The sequence below is a fragment of the Schistocerca gregaria genome, unplaced genomic scaffold, assembly GCF_023897955.1.
Source record: "Schistocerca gregaria isolate iqSchGreg1 unplaced genomic scaffold, iqSchGreg1.2 ptg000077l, whole genome shotgun sequence".
Lineage (NCBI taxonomy): Eukaryota > Metazoa > Arthropoda > Insecta > Orthoptera > Acrididae > Schistocerca > Schistocerca gregaria.
Genome location: NW_026061710.1, coordinates 21780394 through 21800925, shown reverse-complemented (window position 1 = coordinate 21800925; position 20532 = coordinate 21780394). Strand labels below are relative to the sequence as shown.

Here is a 20532-nt window from a genome sequence, read left to right as displayed (position 1 = left end):
AACGGCGTTGCTGCGCTGGTACTGCGAACGGCTGAAAGCAAGGGGAAATTGCAGCCGCAATATTTCCCGAATGCATGCAGCTTTACTGTATGGTTAAATGATGATGGCGTCCTCTTGGGAAAACAGTCCGGAGGTAAAATAGTCCTCCATTCGGATCTCCGGGCGGGGACTACTCAAAAGGACGTCGTTATCAGGAGAAAGAAAACTGGCATTCTACGGATCGGAGCGTGGAATGTTAGATCCCTTAATCGGGCAGATAGGTTAGAAAATTTAAAAACGGAAATGGATAGGTTAAAGTTAGATATAGTGGGAATTAGTGAAGTTCGGTGGCAGGAAAAACAAGACTTTTGGTCAGGTGAATACAGGGTTATAAATACAAAATCAAATAGGGGTAATGCAGGAATAGGTTTAATAATGAATAGGAAAATAGGAATGCGGGTAAGCTACTACAAACAGCATAGTGAACGCATTACTGTGGCCAAGATTGACACAAAGCCCATGCCTACGACAGTAGTACATGTTTATATGCCAACTAGCTCTGCAGATGATGAAGAAATTGATGAAATGTATGATGAGATAAAAGAAATTATTCAGGTAGTGAAGGGAGACGAAAATTTAATAGTCATGGGTGACTGGAATTCGTCAGTAGGACAAAGGAGAGAAGGAAACATAGTAGGTGATTATGGATTGGGGCTAAGAAATGAAAGAGGAAGCCGTCTGGTAGAATTTTGCACAGAGCTTAACTTAATCATAGCTAACACTTGGTTCAAGAATCATAAAAGAAGGTTGTATACATGGAAGTATCCTGGAGATACTAAAAGGTATCAGATAGATTATATAATGGTAAGACAGAGATTTAGGAATCAGGTTTTAAATTCTAGGACATTTCCAGGGGCAGATGTGGACTCTGACCACAATCTATTGGTTATGACCTGTAGGTTAAAACTGAAGAAACTGCAAAAAGGTGGGAATTTAAGGACATGGGATCTGGATAAGCTGAAAGAACCAGAGGTTGTACAGAGTTTCAAGGAGAGCATAAGGGAACAATTGGCAGCAATGGGGGAAAGAAACACAGTTGAAGAAGAATGGGTAGCTCTGAGGGATGAAGTAGTGAAGGCAGCACAGGATAAAGTAGGTAAAAATACGAGGTTTGCTAGAAATCCTTGGGTAACAGAAGAAATATTGATTTTAATTGATGAAAGGAGAAAATATAAAAATGCAGTAAATGAAGCAGGCAAAAAGGAATACAAACATCTAAAAAATGAGATCGACAGGAAGTGCAAAATGGCTAAGCAGGGATGGCTAGAGGACAAATGTAAGGATGTAGAAGCTTATCTAACTAGGGGTAAGATAGATACTGCCTACAGGAAAATTAAAGAGACCTTTGGAGAGAAGAGAACCACGTGTATGAATATCAAGAGCTCATATGGCAATCCAGTTCTAAGCAAAGAAGGGAAGGCAGAAAGGTGGAAGGAGTATATAGAAGGTTTATACAAGGGCGATGTACTTGAGGACAATATTATAGAAATGGAAGAGGATGTAGATGAAGACGAAATGAGACGTAAGATACTGCGTGAAGAGTTTGACAGAGCACTGAAAGACCTGAGTCGAAACAAGGTACCCGGAGTAGACAACATTCCATTAGAACTACTGACAGCCTTGGGAGAGCCAGTCATGACAAAACTCTACCAGCTGGTGAGCAAGATGTATGAGACAGGTGAAATACCCTCAGACTTCAAGAATAATATAATAATTCCAATCCCAAAGAAAGCAGGTGCTGACAGATGTGAAAATTTCCGAACTAATCAGTTTAATAAGTCACAGCTGCAAAATACTAACGCGAATTCTTTACAGACGAATGGAAAAACTGGTAGATGCGGACCTCGGGGAGGATCAGTTTGGATTCCGTCGAAATGTTGGAACACGTGAGGCAATACTGACCTTACGACTTATCTTAGAAGAAAGATTAAGAAAAGGCAAACCTACGTTTCTAGCATTTGTAGACTTAGAGAAAGCTTTTGACAATGTTGACTGGAATACTCTCTTTCATATTCTGAAGGTAGCAGGGGTAAAATACAGGGAGCGAGAGGCTATTTAAAAATTGTACAGAAACTAGATGGCAGTCATAAGAGTCGAGGGGCATGAAAGGGAAGCAGTGGTTGGGAAAGGAGTGAGACAGGGTTGTAGCCTCTCCCCGATGTTATTGAATCTGTATATTGAGCATGCAGTAAAGGAAACAAAAGAAAAATTCGGAATAGGTGTTAAAATTCATGGAGAAGAAGTAAAAATTTTGAGGTTCGCCGATGACATTGTAATTCTGTCAGAGACAGCAAAGGACTTGGAAGAGCAGTTGAACGGAATGGACAGTGTCTTGAAAGGAGGATATAAGATGAACATCAACAAAAGCAAAACGTGGATAATGGAATGTAGTCAAATTAAATCGGGTGATGCTGAGGGAATTAGATTAGGAAATGAGATACTTAAAGTAGTAAAGGAGTTTTGCTCTTTAGGAAGTGAAATAACTGATGATGGTCGAAGTAGAGAGGATATAAAATGCAGACTGGCAATGGCAAGGAAAGCGTTTCTCAAGAAGAGAAATTTGTTAACATCGAGTATAGATTTATGTATCAGGAAGTCGTTTATGAAAGTATTTGTTTGGAGTGTAGCCATGTATGGAAGTGAAACATGGACGATAACTAGTTTGGACAAGAAGAGAATCGAAGCTTTCGAAATGTGGTGCTACAGAAGATTGCTGAAGATTAGATGGGTAGATCACGTAACTAATGAGGAGGTATTGAATAGGATTGGGGAGAGGAGAAGTTTGTGGCACAACTTGACTAGAAGAAGGGATCGGTTGGTAGGACATGTTTTGAGGCATCAAGGGATCACAAATTTAGCATTGGAGGGCAGCGTGGAGGGTAAAAATCGTAGAGGGAGACCAAGACATGAATACACCAAGCAGATTCAGAAGGATGTAGGTTGCAGTAGGTACTGGAAGATGAAGCAGCTTGCACAGGATAGAGTAGCATGGAGAGCTGCATCAAACCAGTCTCAGGACTGAAGACAACAACAAGTGTATCCGTATCATAGAGAAGAGCGGCCTAAGAGACGATCTGGCATTAAGTCGATTCTATAGCAAATGACACAAAAGGGCGGATTTCTCAGGTTTTTACTACATATAAACACTTTTCACGCTCTCCCGTGCAACGTGGCTGGTAGACCTCCCTTCATGCAAAATCGTAAGGTCTTAGCTCATGTCCAAGACAGCAAAGCCGGCTTGGAAGTCAATAATCGATAACTGAAACTTGAATTGTACTGCTTCTTACTGGCTATTACATCAACTTGGAAGCTTCGTCTGTGTTCTACTATGGTGCTTTCAGTGTCTCCGGATACCGCAGCACGCAACATAGCTTTGCAGACGATAAGTGTAACCGTTTCGTAGAGAAGAGCGGCCAAAGAGACGATCTGGCTTTAAGTCGATTCGATAGCATAAGACAAAAACGGGCGGATTTTACAGGTTTTTACTACATATGAACACTTTTCACATTCTCCCGTGCAACGCGGCTGCTTGTCCTCCTTTCATGCAAAATCTTAAGGTCCTAGCTCATGTCCAAGGCACCACAGCTGGCTAAAAAGTCAATAATCGTTAACTAAAACTTGATTTGTACTGCTTCTTACTGGGTATCACATCAACTTAGGAGCTTCTTTTGTGTCAAATTATTATTTTCAAATCAACAGCTCATTGCATGCACTCCTTACTAGAAACATGAATAATCTCCACAAAAATTTGGAAGTTAATTACTTTGGTGCAAGAAAGTCTCGATCATTCAGGAAAACGAATTTTCAATAACTTGTCAGCAGCCATAAAAGTTTTACTACTGTCAAAATTCAGTTTAAGAGCAGCCTAAAGGATTTATTTAACCATCTCCTCCGACACCATTAATGAATTGAATTTTTTAGTAGAACTAGGGCGTGCGCGATTGAGAGTGAGTGAGGAGTGAGTGAGTTAGAAAAAGAGAAAAAGAGAGAGAGAGAGAGAGAGAGAGAGAGAGAGAGAGAGAGAGAGAGAGAGAGAGAGTGGGGGGGGGGGAGGGTGTCAAATAATACGAGTACGATCAGAAGTACGTTTAAATTTTCATCCCTCATTTCACGTCGATGATCAGTCCACTTGCGATCTGTGGAAGGTAAATTAGCATATTAGTTTCCCACTGAGCATCTCCTCATTATGGATCATTTGCAACAGAAACTACATATAGTCTAATCTAACCGTCTTGTCTGTCCTATCTCTGTTGAAGGGTACACATGAGACAGATGCCTTCTTATTGTTGTTGTTGTGGTCTTCAGTCCACAGACTGGTTTGATGCAGCTCTCCATGCTACTGTATCATGTGCAAGCGCCATCTCCCAATACCCACTGCAACCTACATCCTTCTGAATCTGCTAGTGTATTCATCTCCTGGTCTCCCTCCTCGACCTCTACCCTCCGCGTTGCCCTCCAATACTAAAATGGTGATCCGCTGATGCCACAGAACGTGTCCTACCAACCGATTCCTTCTTGTAGTCAAGTTGTGCCACAAAGTTCTCTTCTCCCCAATACTATTTAATACCTCGTCATTAGTTAAGTGATCTACCCATCTGATCTTCAGCATTCTTCTGTAGCACCTTATTTCTAAAGCCTCTAGTCTCTTCTTATCCAAACTCTTTATCGTCCATGATTCACTTCCATACATGGCTACACTCCATACAAATACTCGGATAACACACTTCCTGATACGTAAAGCTATACTCGATGTTAACAAGTTTTTCTTCTTCAGAAACACTTTCCTTGCCATTGCCAGTATACAATTTATATCCTCTATACTTCGACCGTCATCAGTTATTTTGCTCCCCAAATACCAAAACTCCTTTACTACTTTAAGTGTCTCAGTTCCTAATCTAATTCCTTCAGCATCACCAAACATGTTTCGACTACATTCCATTATCCTCGTTTTGCTTTTATTGATGATCATCTTATATCATTCTTTCAGGACACTCCACTCCATTCAGCTGCTCTTCCAGGTCCTTTGATGTCTCTGACAGAATTATGTCATGAGCGAACCTCAAGGTTTTAATTTCTTCTCCATAGATTTTAATTCCTACTTCGATTTTTCTCTTTTTTTCCTTTACTGCTTGCTCAATAAACAGATTGAATAACATCGGCGATTGACTAGAACCGCATCTCACTACCTTCCCAACCACTGCTTCCCTTTCATGCCCCCTGACTCTTGCAACTCCCATCTGGCATGTGTACAAATTGTAAATGGCCTTTCAGTCACTGCATTTTACCACTGCCACTTCAGTATTTGAAAGAGGTTTCCAATCAACATTGTCAAAAGATTTCTCTAAGTCTACAAACGCTAGAAACGTAGGTGTGCCTTTCCTTAATCTAGCTCTTAAGAGAGGACGTAGGGTCAGTATTGCCTCATGTGTTCCAGTATTTCTACGGAATCCAAACTGGTATACCCCGAGGTCGGCTTCTACCAGTTTCTCCATTCGTCTGTAAAGAATTGGCTTTAGTATTTTGCGCCTGTGACTTACTAAACAAATAGTTCGATAATTTTCACGTCTGTCAACAACTGCTTTCTTAGAGATTGGAATTATTATATTCTTCTTTAAGTCTGACGGTATTTCGCCTGTCTCATACATCTTGCTCATCAGATGGTAGAGTTTAGTCAGGGCTGGCTCTCCCACGGGTGTCAGTAGTTATAATGGAATGTTGAATACTCCCGGGGCCTTGTTTCGGCGTAGGTCTTTCACTGCTCTGCCAAACTCTTCACGCAGTATATCATCTATTATTTCATCTTTATCTACATGCTCTTCCATTTCCAAATTCTGTTTTCAAGCACATTGCCCTTGTATAGATCTTCTATACACTCCTTCCACCTTTCTGCTTTCCCTTCTTCGCTTATAACAGGGTTTCCATCTGAGCTCTTGATATGCATACTAGTGGATCTCTTTTCTCCAAAGCTTTTATTTTTATTTATTTATTGTTCCGTGGGACCATATTAAGGAGAAATCTTCATGGTCATAGAACGAGTCAATACATGAAATTATAACACGATAGTAGAAACAGATAAAATGAAATATAAAAACATATTAAGGCGACAAGTCGTAAGTTTAAATAAAGAAAATTAACTACGTAACACTGAAATTTGCATAATTTTTTAGCTCTTCCAGGAGCTCCTCGACAGAATAGAAGGAGTGAGCCATGAGGAAACTCTTCAGTTTAGACTTAAAAGATTTTGGGCTACTGCTAAGATTTTTGAGTTCTTGTGGTAGCTTATTGACAATGGATGCAGCAGAATACTGCACTCCTTTCTGCACAAGCGTCAAGGAAGTGCATTCCACATACAGATTTGATTTGTGCCTAGTATTAACTGATTGAAAGCTGCTAACTGTTGGGAATACGCTAATACTGCTAACAATAAACAACATTAAAGAAAATATATGCTGTCAGGGCAATGTCAGAATTCCCAGACTATTGAATAGGGGCCAACAAGAGGTTCTCGAACTTACACCCCATATAGCTCGAACAGCCCGTTTTGAGCCAAAAATACCCTTTTTGAATCAGAAGAATTACCCAAAGAATATAATACCATACGACCTAAGCGTATGAAAATATGCGAAGTAGACTATTTTCCATGTTGAACTGTCACTAATTTCAGATACTGTTCTAATGGTAACTAAAGCAGCATTTAGTTTCTGAACAAGATCCTGGACATGGGCTTTCCACAACGGCTTACTATATATCCGATCGCCTAGGAACTTTAACTGTTTCGTCTCGCTTATAACATGCCCATTCTGTCTGATCAAAATATCGGTCCTTGTTGAATTGTGAATTAGAAACTGCAAAAACTAAGTCTTACTGTGATTTAGCATCAAATTGTTATCCACAAGCCATGAACTTATTCCATTAACTACATTATTTGATACTGTTTCAGTATTACACACAAGATCCTTCACTGCCAAGCTGGTGTCATCAGCAAACAGAAATATTTTTGAATCACCTGTAATACTAGAGGGCATATCATTTGTATAAGTAAGAAACAGCAGTGGCCCCAGAACCGACCTTTGGGGGAATGCCCTCTTAACAGAGCCCCATTGCGAATGATTATCACTACCACTCTCAATATCGCAGAGAATTACCTTCTGCTTTCTGTTCTTAAAGTAAGAGGGGAACCAATTGTATGCTACTCCCTTACTCCATAATGGTCCAACTTGTGCAGTAATATTTTGTGGTCAACACAGTCAAAAGCCTTCGTTAAATCAAAGAAAACACCTAGGGTTCGCAACCTTTTATTTTATCCGTCCAAAACCTCACAGAGAAAAGAGAATATAGCATTTTCAGTTGTTAAACCATTTCTAAAACCAAACTGTACATTTGACAGCAAATAATGTGAATTTAAATGCTCCAGTAACCTTGTATATACAACCTTCTCGATAACTTTAGCAAACACCGATGGCATGGAAATAGGTCTAAAGTTGTCAACATTATCCTTGTCTCCCTTTTTATAAAGTGGCTTCAGTAGAGAGTACTTTAATCGGTCAGGAAACCGACCACCGCTAAAGGAAAAGTCACAGATATGGCTAAGTACTGGGTCAACATACACAGAACAATACTTCAGTATTCTGCTAGATACCCTGCCATATCCATGAGAGTTCTTGGTCTTTAGTGATTTAATTATTAACTCAATCTCCCTCTTGTCAGTATCATGGAGGACCGTTTCAGGTAACAGTCTCGGAACACTTTTTTCTAAGAGCGCTATATGATTCCCTGTTGGGGCTAGGTTTCTATTTAGTTCACCTAGTACATTCAGAAAGTGATTATTAAATACTGTACATATATGCGACTTATCAGTAACACGAACATTCCCACTACGCACCGATTCTATATCGTCGACCTGTCTCAACAGACCAGCCACTTCGTTTATGACTGACCATATGGTTTTAATTGTATCCTGAGACGTAGCTATTCTATCTGCATACCACTTTGCCATACCAGTTTACATATGATTATATGAATTAAGGAGATCTACCAACATCCTTTTACTTGCACAATCACTTTACAATTAATATTGAAATCACCACATATAAATAATTTTTTGTATTTCCTACAAAGTGTACCAAAAACCTCCTCTAGCTTTAGCAAAAATGTTGTGAAATTGGCGTCTGTGGCTCTATAAATAACTATTAGAAGTTTAGCTCCATTAAATTTAACCATACCTTCACAACATTCTAACACCTTTTCAGTGCAGTACTTAGAAACATCAATTGACTGTAATGGGATGCTGTTTTTCACATACATGGCTACTCCCCCACACCGAAAAGAGCTCCTAGAAAAGCTGCCAGCCAACCTGTATTCTGGTAAAGTAAGCCTCTGAATTATCTCCTTATTTAAGAAGTGCTCAAATATACCAATAATTTCAGAGTCAACATCTATAAGCAGTTCACTAACTTTATCTCTAACATCTTGTATATTTTGATGAAATATACTAATTGTCTCATTACTTGGATACTTAAGCTTTGTCAAAAGTGGATCTTTTGTTAGAGAGACTTCCCTTAAGCAGGAACACCTATCAGCTGACTGGTGCAGCTCTAACATCAACTACTGCAGGAATTTTCCCATGAGTGATCCCACCACCTCGATCTATGCTGTCACTTTAATTTTCCTGTAGGCGGTGTCTATCTTACCCATGGTGATTTTACCTTCTACATCCTTACATTTGTCCTCTAGCCATCCCTGCTTAGCCATTTTGCACTTCATGTCGATCTAATTTTTGAGACGTTTGTATTCCTTTTCGCCTGCTTCATTTACTGCATTTTTATATTTTCTCCTTTCATCAATTGAATTCAATATTTCTTCTGTTACCCAAGGATTCCTACTAGCCCTCGGCTTTTTGCCTACTTGATCCTCTGCTGCCTTCACTACTTCATCCCTCAAGGTTACCCATTCTTCTTCTACTGTATTTCATTCCCCCATTCCTATCAATTGTTCCCTTATGCTCTCCCTGAAACTCTGTACAACCTCTGGTTCTTTCAGTTTATCCAGGTCCCATCTCCTTAATTTCCCACATTTTTGCAGTTTCTTCAGTTTTAATCTACAGTTCATAACCTATAGATTGTGGTCAGAGTACACATTTGCCCCTGGAAATGTCTTACAATTTAATACCTGGTTTCTTACCATTATATAATCTATCTAAAATCTTGCAGTATCTCCAGTTCTCTTCCACGTATACAACGTTCTTTCACGATTCTTGAACCAAGTGTTAGCGATGATTAAGTTATGCTCTGGGCAAAAACCTACCAGGCGGCTTCCTCTTTCATTTCTTACCACCATTCCATATTCACCTACTACGTTTCCTTTTCTTCATTTCTCTACTGTCAAATTCCAATCTCTTGTGACTATTCTATTTTCATCTCCCTTCACTATCTGAATAATTTCTTTTATCTCATCACACATTTCATCAATTTCTTCCTCATCTGCGGACTACTTTTAAGATTATGGTAGGTGTGGGCTTCATGTCTATCTTGGCCACAATAACGCGTTCACTGTGCTGCTTGTAGTAGCTAACCCGCATTCGAATTTTTTTTTTATTCATCATTAGACCTACCCATGCGTTAGGTTCATATTGGCCTTCCTAATACTTAAATCTATATTCGATGTTAACAATGACGCCGGTGGATAGACTATATGAAATTACTGATCGTCGATAAAGTCGCGAATATAACCGACATGCTATTGGGCCCTTCGCAGGGAGAGGGTTTTCGCCGCAAAAAGCGAGAAACTGGAATCCAGCAAATGAGTAAAAAATATATATTCAGTGACAAAAAATTAGTGTACGTACACAACAATAGTCTGGGATTTCTGTATCACATAAAACAGTTTTTGTGATTGTATCTTGCAGCTTTAGTTATTTTTAATTAAAAGAGATTTTAAAAGGACAGAAAGAGCGTTTTGGTCTACGCTACACATCGTTCTGTTAGTATAGTCTTGACTTCGTAATCACTTTCGTGGACTTCTGCAACTCTCAATCAAAATCTCCAACCTAATCGAGACAATACGCTACGATACAGCCGACATGATGACAAGAGAATGGGCTACATCAAACTCGAAGTAATTTTATATAGATAAGGATCTCAATGACCTGTGTACGTCTAATATAAAAGATCTCCGAACCATTCTCCTCAAATAGATCGCCATCTTCACTTGACCTTTAACTGAAACTGTTTCAGAATTAAAGACTGAATTCAAAGAAAATTTGGCTTCCAGTCACAAAACAAGAAAAATAAAAATAATAAAAGTGAGAATGTGAAACAGGTTAGCAATAACCACAAACAGGAGATTCTACAGAAAATCAAAGTGAGAAAGGAAATTATTAATATTATCGACCGTTTAGGAACTCTATGCTACGAAAGGGATGAAACCACATATAGAATAACTGGTGGAAAAGTTAGTGTGTTTTAAGATTAAATCCAAACAACAATTAGAGAAAAATATATCGAAGCTAGGCCTATATTACGAAAAATTGCTAAATCTCGAGGCAAATTGTGTCCTCCAGTATTTGATGAAGTGTTTGTGCCCCTAGCACGGATAAAACAGGATCTACAGCATCAACAGAAACTTCGGATATGTGTTTCATATTTCATCCAAGCCTACAGTCTATAAATACTAAAACAAAATACCACTACAGGGAAACTACCTACGAAGAAGTTCTTGGTAAAACTATGTAGCTGTAGTTGCCTTGGACTAACGACGTGTGATTATCAATGTAACCTGTACAGACTGTACGCTTTCCAAAGCTGTTATCCATGAAAAAGCTAAACGACGTTTCGTGAACAAAACACAATTTAAGACCGGACCACTAATAAAATTATCTGACAATAGGCACTGTTGAAAATTTGTGCCAGACCAGGATTACCACCCGAGTCTCCTGGTTACTAGGGAGAGGCAATGATCATTGTGTCCGAATTACGCAGTGGTCAACATAATAGCACGAACTGCCCGAGCATGCCGTTCGTCAGATCCAAATTCTCCATAGACTGTTAATGCAGTGCTCCTTGAACATTATCCTCCTCGCCTTAATTGAACAGACACAGAACATATACAAGCTTGGCCTTACGAACATTGCAGACGCCGTCTATGCAACACGCGTCACACTTCAAAGAGTTTACCAATACATTGCATTGTTTACTATCGACCACGGATCAAGCAACGTAAAAAGCACTGCCTCTACTGATATCATGATTCAGAGTTTTTTTTTAAAAAAAAAGAAACTAATAAGTCGCCTACATATTATAGTTGCTGCCGAAAGAGGAGAATCACTATTTTCCCACAAACGGAAATATAGTTAAAATTACGCTTCTAATTCGGCTAGTTTCGGCGGTTACTAAAATTTGTAGTGAAAGTTACATAGGGAACTCTCCCGTCCCCCCAACAGAAACGTAGTTTTCGTCGCTGTTGTGCGACTTTTGTACACAGCCAGAGAAAGTGTGTTAAACATGGCGCGGACGGAAACACTAGGCTACGCTACAAGGAAATCTGCTTACACAACGTTTACTCGGCATTAATAATCGTTGGCGTAAACATCTCTCAATCAAATTACCCCCTTCCAACCTAACTTAGATCTCGGGCTACACTGCCCATAGGCCTGTCATCACAACCAAAATTTCAGTGTGTGGGGGATATCCTGTATTTCTCGCTAATCTCTCTCTAGGCAAAAATGTCAGTTATTGTAGATTGGTGGCAGTCTCAACTACAAGATTTACTAATGATAAACACTATTGAGGCGGCTCGTAATTTTAGAATAGTTCTCTTCGTCTTACTTGGCATAAATTGTTCGCTGGCGTCCCAGCAGCTAGCTCCTTCAGTGTCTGCTTCTGCCATCGCACCACGCCAGTCTGTTGTTATCCTAGCAGACAGAACGCACCGCACATCCGACAACTTCGGAACCACTCAACTGGCCAGTTAGCAACTGAGCCGAACACTGTTTACACCGTCAAAGGAAAACTATGCAAAGATGTACACTCGAATGGCACGACTGAGTAGTACACACACACACAAACACACAAACAGTAATATCTGTAGAATGTCCATCGACACGCGCAGAACGAAATTCTTCTCGCGAACGTACAGCGTCTCCGAAAAAAATCTCGTGACTATATTCCGGCGTTACGGCCAGGTTCTCATTCAAATGAGCAAAAAATGTTATATATTTTTTTTGAGACAGTGAAAATACACTTGAAGGATCTGTTTGGGAGTTACGAGTGATCATACTGTGAGCTTTATTTTAGATTTTCAGTAAAAAAAAATGGCGCCCGCAATTATGATTTGATCACGCGGACTGCGTGCAGTGTGGCCTCTCAGATGTTACCTGAAATCAAAAATGGATGACATCAGTTGATACTAAATTACTTCTCTGAAATTGAAAATGGAAGACATCAGTCGATATTACATAAAATTTATGGGAGCGCATACCTAACCGCAATGAAACAACCGTAAATTTAACGATATGGTACTAATTAGAACTCTGAGTTCGATTTTTTGGGTGGTTTATTTCACTCCTTATGCCTTCACAAAAATTACTTAATATTAATCAGTGTCATATATTATAGGCACAAGCTCCTAAGAAAAGTGTTTACTTTTCTGGGTCAGAGGTAGAAGTTAAGAGATTGAACCATTTTTAGTTAATGCTGCATGCCGTTCTGAGAAAATTGTTTCTCCAAAAAAAAAAAAAAAAAAAAAAAAAAAGTTCAACGTCTAGGGAAACCTTTTAGTTATATTACTACTTCGATTTGCATGAACTGAGGGTTACATGTATATTTTTAATGTCGCTGAACACGAATCTGCAGTAAGATTTTCAATATTCAAAACGGCTAATGCAATACGGAGAGCACAGGATTATGCTTTGTCCAATTTTTACCAAAAATGCATTTTCGTTATTTACGTTTAGTGTGCAATCCAAGGAGCACTTTTCAACCCTTCCTCTGGCTGGAATTGTTCCTAGATAGCAACTCCCTGTTCTTCTTGGCAGGAAAAGCCGATCTGTCTAACCTGGATATGCAGCACTCGTTATTCGTCAGTGTTATCGGCGAGTATGTTTGCATGCATTGTGCAGTATGAATCATTTTGTGCACGTGCGTCACGGGACGAGCTTTGATCTACATCTATATGGATACTCTGCAAATCACATTTAAGTGCCTGCAAAGGGTTCTTCGAATCCCCTTCACAATTGATAGTTAATTGAAACCCTCAGCTGCCGACAGGTGTTGTTGATATACTTCGATGGGGACAGCTGAAAATGTGTGCCCCGACCGGGACTCGAACCCGGGATCTCCTGCTTACATGGCAGACGCTCTATCCATTTGAGCCACCGAGGACACAGATGAATACCGCGACTGCAGGCATTTATCCCTTGCACGCTTCCCGTGAGACTCACATTCCCAACCGTCCACAATCCACAAACGTAATGTACGTAATAGGTATTTGCCCATCCACTCAATACTGGCCCACACTAAGGTGACGATTCCCGTAAGATTTCGGGCAATCTGTGCGCATTCGCACAGACGAAGGTCAATGGCTGGGTAACGTTTAACCATATATATGAAGATAGTAACTGTTCTCGAAAGAACAGGCGCCACTGACGACCGGGCAGCTTCTCTAGAATACATGATAGACCGGCCTATGTGGCCGAGCGGTTTTAGGCGCTTCAGTCGGGAGCCGTGCGACCGCTACGGTCACAGGTTCAAATCCTGCCTCGAGTATGGATGTGTGTGATGTCCTTAGGTTAGTTAGGTTTAAGTCGTTCTAAGTTCTAGAGGACTGATGACCTCAATTGTTAAGTCCCATAGTGTTCAGAGCCATTTGAACCATCAGTCCCTGTGCTTACACACTACGTACATTAACTTATGCTAAGGACAACAAACACACACAACGATGCCCAAGGGAGGACTCGAACCTCCAACGGGGGGAGCCGCGCGAACAGTGACAAGGCGTTTGAGACATGGCGGATACCCCGCGCGGCTCATGGCAGTCGTGACACTGCTTCAAACAATGGGCTGTAGAAACTTTTTTAAAGCACGGATTAAAAAAAAAACCTTTCCGTTCCAAGAGTCTGGACAAGTACACCTTAAAAAAAATGCAACTACAAAGAAATTGAATTTTCGAACTTTTTGGATGAGAACCTGTCCCTATGGAACACCGTTGATAAAATGTCACAGGGATTATGTACTCAGGTTTCACATGTGGATTAACAATTCCTAATCGAGGAATTTGCATCTCCCACCTTGGAATTCTCAGTACAGAATTTTTATCCATTACGAGATTCTCAGCCACTTGCAGAAGTGATTTCCCGTGATTCTGCAAAACTTTTCCGTTAGCCAATCGTAGCAACTATAATATTTGGTTCCTGGTGCATGACATGTCTCTTAACTTAAAGTGACCAACTCATTTGCATAAAGAGCTAACTTATCATTCGCTTCTTTACTTGCGTAGACCGTTTATGGTCTTCAAAGATTTTTTTTTTCTTTAATCGTTTTTTTATGTCTTTTATAAACTGCAACACTTTCTAAACCTAACGCCATTGAAGCATGGTCTTTTACTGAATGACCAAAAAACAATGCCGACAGCTGGAGTCGAAGGTTTTTGTTAATCAAGCCGTTTGTATTCTTGTGGTGATATCTCCATAGAATCTTTCACTCCGCAACACATATTTCTTTTATATAACTGAGAAGTGAAATACCGGTTTTCATAGATGAAGATTTAACATATTTTAATATAACGCAATAAATATTTCATTAAAATTTTCATCCCCTTACTATCGAAGTTCCAAAACCACTGAAACACATAGTTTTTAAAAATTCTAACAGAGGAGCCGAATACGAATTGTCAGATATATTTAGTAATGCTTTCATAATGAACCATTTTCATCTCACACCCTTTAGGAGTTAGGTTTTCAAAAACAATTAAACATGTATTCTTCTATTTAGAACCAAGGAGCCAAATTCAAATCTTCATCCATTTAATTCTAAAAATGCTTTCATAGTGAAATATTTCATAAAACTTTTCATCCCCTATTTCACTCTATTAATGAGTTAAATTTCCAAAAGCAACGAAACACATTCTTTTTACATCCAACTGAGAAGTCAATTACCTATTTTCATAGATGTAACTTTAACAATGCTTTAGTAGTTCTTTAATAATGATTTATTTTCAAAAAACCTTCACTATTTATTCTATCCCCCCCCCCCCCCCCAATGAAAGAATTTCGGAAAATGATAAAAACCTTTTTTTTTGTTTCTGGCTGAGAAACCAAATGTCAATTTTCGTAGTTTTGTAGTTCTAGCTTCAACAGTGACATAGGGACATATTTTCTTTAAAAAAACTTTTCAACCCATATTTCACCCCCTTAGGAGTGGAATTTCGAAAAATCTCTTCTTAAATGGTGCTTTCAGCGTAATATTTACACCTTCATCAAATTTCAAGTCTGTATACTTTGCAGGTTGGGCTGGAAGGCGATGAGTGAGTGGATACATGTGCCCCTATCGCATCTCCTTGGAGGTTGTAGTTCCAAAAACAGTGAAACACGTTTATTTCAATAACAGAATTTCCATAGATTTATCTTTAAAAATTCTTTCACACTGAATTATTTTCATAAAACATTTCATCCTATATTCCCCCTCCTTATGAATTGAATGTATCAAAAACAGTGAGACATGTAATTTTTTTATTTTTACTTCAACCGAGAAGCCAAATTCAGGTTTAAATATATTTAGCTTTAAAAATGCTTTCATAATTAAATATTTCATGAAACATTTCATCCTCTATGTAATGGGATTGTGGTAGTTAGACACCAAAATCACAATAGTAATCCGTTGTAGTTGCTACACATTTTATTACAATCAAAAGCATTATAAAATCACAATCACAAAAATACAAGAGATTGCCTTATAAGGGCAGATCAGATGGACAAATAGTAAATAAATTTCTTTACGTGGAACAAGACCCGTTAAACTTCAAATTTGGATATGACTAGGTAAATATACTTAGGTAAGGCTTTACTTAAATAGTACAAATGTGCATAGAATGCGCAGCAGAACTCTCATTACTTCCAATCAGCAGAGAAACAGATTAAGCCTAAGAAACAGATTTTTTAACGTTTGGCTACCCAACTTTCCATAACAAAACTATATACAAATGATTAAAGCAATTAAGGAGGTACTTTAATTTTGACCAAACCGACCTTCAAATTTACTTACTCAATTGATTAATCAACAATATTCTTAGAATGATTACAACTAGAACATGACCATATGACAATTCCCTTAAAATAAGGTTGCTTCAATATTTCGTGTGAATTGGCGATAGACGCGAGCAGACCAAGGATTCAAATCAATACGAGAGATCCACGAGACAGGGAGTGACATAGAAATATACTCAACTTGACAATGCAATTGAACTTTGGATGCTATAGTTCTCCACCGGAACGATGGAATCACGCGAAAGTGACAACATAACCGAAGATGTAAAGGAGAGGACATGGCCTTAAACATCTCTCTGCCGCCGTGGTGCTCTGTTCCCAGTATGCTAGCGTCGACCGCTGCCAATTATCTCTAACACAACACACATCAAGGGTAGAGAGTTTTCTGAGACATATACTACACAACCTTATCTGGAGAACAGGTGAGCATTACAACTGAACTGAAACAAATGAGCCTCCGTCAGTTACTTGCCCAGTGCCAGCCCTTAAACTTTGATTAATAAGTTCGCTAAAAGTCATGCCGAAGTTAAGATGACAAGATTTATCTCCAGGTTCCGCACATTAGGGGCAGAGACAATGAATTGGCGACGCTCTTAGCCGTATGTTCGCGGGAGAGTCTGGGGAAGGCAAGGGCCACGTGGAGCCGGATCTTGGAGCGAATTTCCTTCTCTCCGAGACACCCGGTTTGTTCTGCGACTCAGCCGGCAAACAGGCTGTGGACCCCAGGTGGGGACCGAATAGGCAGCAGTAGGCGGATGGCGACGTCGTTACTGGCTGTTGCCCTGTTGCCTTCGGGGGGGCGGGGGGCTCTTGTGTAAAGGGGGAGACAACCGTGGTGAAGTGAAGGTCTCTATTCCACAGGAACGAGTTAGCATGATATATCCACGATTCGGTGGTCGGGGTCATTTGGCGCTATACAAGACCTAGAACCGAGTTCGGGAACACATGTTTTGGCCCAACCTATATCGCGATGTCAGGAGATTTGTTGGCAACTGTGTCCAGTGTAAGCGCGGTAAGCCCGATGTGGTTCCGTGCAGAGAACTACTACAGTCGCTTAGGGAGCAGTGTCCTCTGGACCGCGACTCAAAGATCGAAGCAACGATCGATGGAAACTGGCGCCAGAAACGCACCAGCTCACTCTATTTCATCCCCTTAGGGGTTGAACTTCCAAAAACACTAAAACACGTATTTTCTTATTTGTAACCTTGAAGTCAAATACCAATTTTCGTAGATGTAGCCTTAAAAATACTTTCATAGTTCTTCCATAATTATTTATCTCAAAATAAAATGTTCACCCGCTATTTCACTTCATTCCTAGTAATAATGGAACACATATTTCTTTATTTATGACCTAGAAACCAGATACAAAGTTTCGTATGCCTAGCTTCAAAATTACCTTAATAGCTACATGTTTCAAAAATCCTATAATTTCCTGTGTCTCCCCCTTTCAGTGTAGGAGGGATAGTGTCGTACAAGAGACAGTATACTCAGTAGACAACGAACTGCTAGTTGTGAAATCAGCGACATAGGAACCGAGACTGACACAGAAGGTGCTGAAGGTGAAGCACACTAGACTCGTGTCTACCACGGCTTCTAATAATATCGATTTACCATGAACGGAAGTTCCGAAAAGTGAGCAAGTAATTTTACAGTAAATTCAGTACCGATGGAGAGGATATACAACGAAAAACATTTCTATAAAGTTTCAGAAATAATGAAATATTCCACTCAAGTCGCGCGGCAGAACACGCAATGGATATGCTTGCACTTAAGACGGAAAGCCCCACGTGCTTACGCAGGCTTACGACAGATCGCAAAATTCGGCAGTAGGCGTAAGCCAACCTCGTGTGCTGCTACCTGTTGTTGATGCCAGGCATCAAGTTCTCAGTAGTACGGCCATGCACTGGAGAGTAGTTGCTTTGTAACCACTCCGTCTTCAGTCCACGAGTGGCCTACTGGGACGGGACCATCCGACCGCAGCGTCATCATCCGTGGAGGATGCGAACAGGAGGGGCGTGGGGTCAGCACACTGCTCTCCCCGTCGTTATGGCGGTTTTCTTTGACCGGAGCCGCTACTATTCGGTCGAGTAGCTCCTCGATTGGCACCACGAGGCTGAGTGCACCCCGAAAAATGGCAAGAGCGCATGGCGGCCTGGATGACCACCCATTCAAGTGCCGACCACGTCCGACAACGCACTTAACTTCGGTGATCTCACGTGAACCGATGCAACCTCAGGGGCAAGGCCGTTGCCGCAGATATTTTAGAGTAGTTGCTAACGTTTCATAATTATCTAGTTTACGGGGAAAATGTAAAAATGGCGATTGTCACCGAAGCTACAACTAATCTGAATTTCTGGTTAGTTATCAAGTGGTCTTGTGTGCGAGCCTGAATTTTTCATCCTTTGCGGTGGGAATGATTCAAACCTGTCATGTTCTTCTTATGAAGTGTTCTATTTATTTTACACACAATGATCATTTGTAGTTGTGTTGAGTTACTACCTTGATAAATTTTTGGATGGCGCACGTATCATAACTGAGATCTGCGCTTGCGCTTAATGGTTGAAGGTGAATTAGCGTAATGAGTAGTAGCGAATGTTATAGTAACATGTTTGTAAATTATTTCAGGTAAATTACGTTAGTCGTGTAATATTATCCGTATACCAGTACAGTATGTGGGCCAATTACGTTAGTCATGGAATACTATCCGTATAAGACTATGTCACCTCGATGTCCCGGAATTTGCTTCAATTTTGGAATCCTTTACACAGCTTTCCATATAACTTCTATTACAGTGATTCAGTCTTGTCTGTCACTCGACTTTTCTGATCGGGAAATAAATTCTATCGCTCAGATGCTTATTACCTCTTCGTGTTTCTATTTGCCGATATTGCTCATAAACACTTACATGTTGCTATGGACAGTGATGGAACGACACACTTTTCTATGGCGACACTGCAGTTTAGAGATAGAAAAACCGATCGGTTAAAACGATATGGGTATTTTAGTTCTGAATAACCCATGTCTTTCGGTATTTGTTTGCTCTCGGTTATAACAAGTATCTTTTTTTTTCCTGATAACCACGTAAAAACAGATATATCGATTAGCCACAGCAGCCGCAGTAAAATTTTTAGTTTTCAAGTAAACCTTTTTTTAAAAAAGACGAGTAATTTTTATTCGTAAGATTTCCATAGCTCTGAAATACTGCGTTATTACAGAAAAATGGGAAAAGTGATGTATGCCACTTTAATAACACTGCTGACAGAAACGAGCAACAAATGGATTGGTCCAGCATTGCCGAGACAATATTGTGCCTGTTATACAAGCAGTGCGCGAGACTGGACGCAGTTTCTCGCTGTTGTCGAACGTCAGTTGTAACACAGAATGGCACCATCTGGAAGTCTGGAAGTATTTTACGATATGCGGTAACGAGTGAAGCACATGGGTTGATTTGGTCGACTTGAAACATCATACAAGGAAAAAAGTTAAAATTTCCGGGATAAATATAGAAAGTGCCTGATCTGCTGCCTGTGTCTACGTAGTATGCCGTTATCTGCTTGTAGCCCTTGAAAACAGAGAAATTAAAACGAAAAGAGTTCTCCAGCCGAAGTATTCACCCTTTATTGCAGGACTATACGTAACTCCCGCATAGTGCTGTGATAACCGATTACAATATAATTTTTGAGCAGAGCTTCTAAAAACTAAAATCAGTAGGAGAATACTGGCAGTTTTCTGTAGTACGGAAGCACTCGCCATATTTTGAGAGAAGCAGCGAACAGCTGACAAAGTTTTATTTGACTATTTATTTTAAATTATGTCCGAAAGAACAGACACCATATCCATATACGTATATGGTTCTGGCAATACCAGCCATGACCTTCTTCTGTGAAGATGCACACGTATTCCCCGAACTGTTACGGCACTTGGTAAGAATGTCTTCCACGAGTAATGAGTGTGTTGGTGTGGGACACTACGAATGTAGTGTGTGCACATACAAGGTGAGAATGTGAGTCTCGCGGGAGGCCTGTGCGAGATAGTCCCTGCAGTCACTATCGTCTGTGCCCTCGGTGGCTCAGATGGACAGAGCGTCTGCCATGTAAGCAAGAGATCCCGGGCTTTAGTCCCAGACGGGGCACACATTGTCACCTGTCCCCGTTGATGTATATCGACACCCGAGAGCAGCTGACGGTATTAATATAATTCTAATTTCGTTCTGGACGGCTGCAGGTCATCATAAAAGT

General features: G+C 40.1%; 1 non-coding gene across 1 annotated transcript; it reads right to left on the bottom strand.

Annotated features, from left to right (window-relative positions):
- Positions 1-13341: 13341 nt before the first annotated feature.
- Trnat-ugu (transfer RNA threonine (anticodon UGU)) lies at positions 13342-13415 on the bottom strand. The gene has a single exon. It is a non-coding gene; the product is annotated as a tRNA-Thr (tRNA).
- Between the last annotated feature and the right edge of the window lie 7117 nt (positions 13416-20532).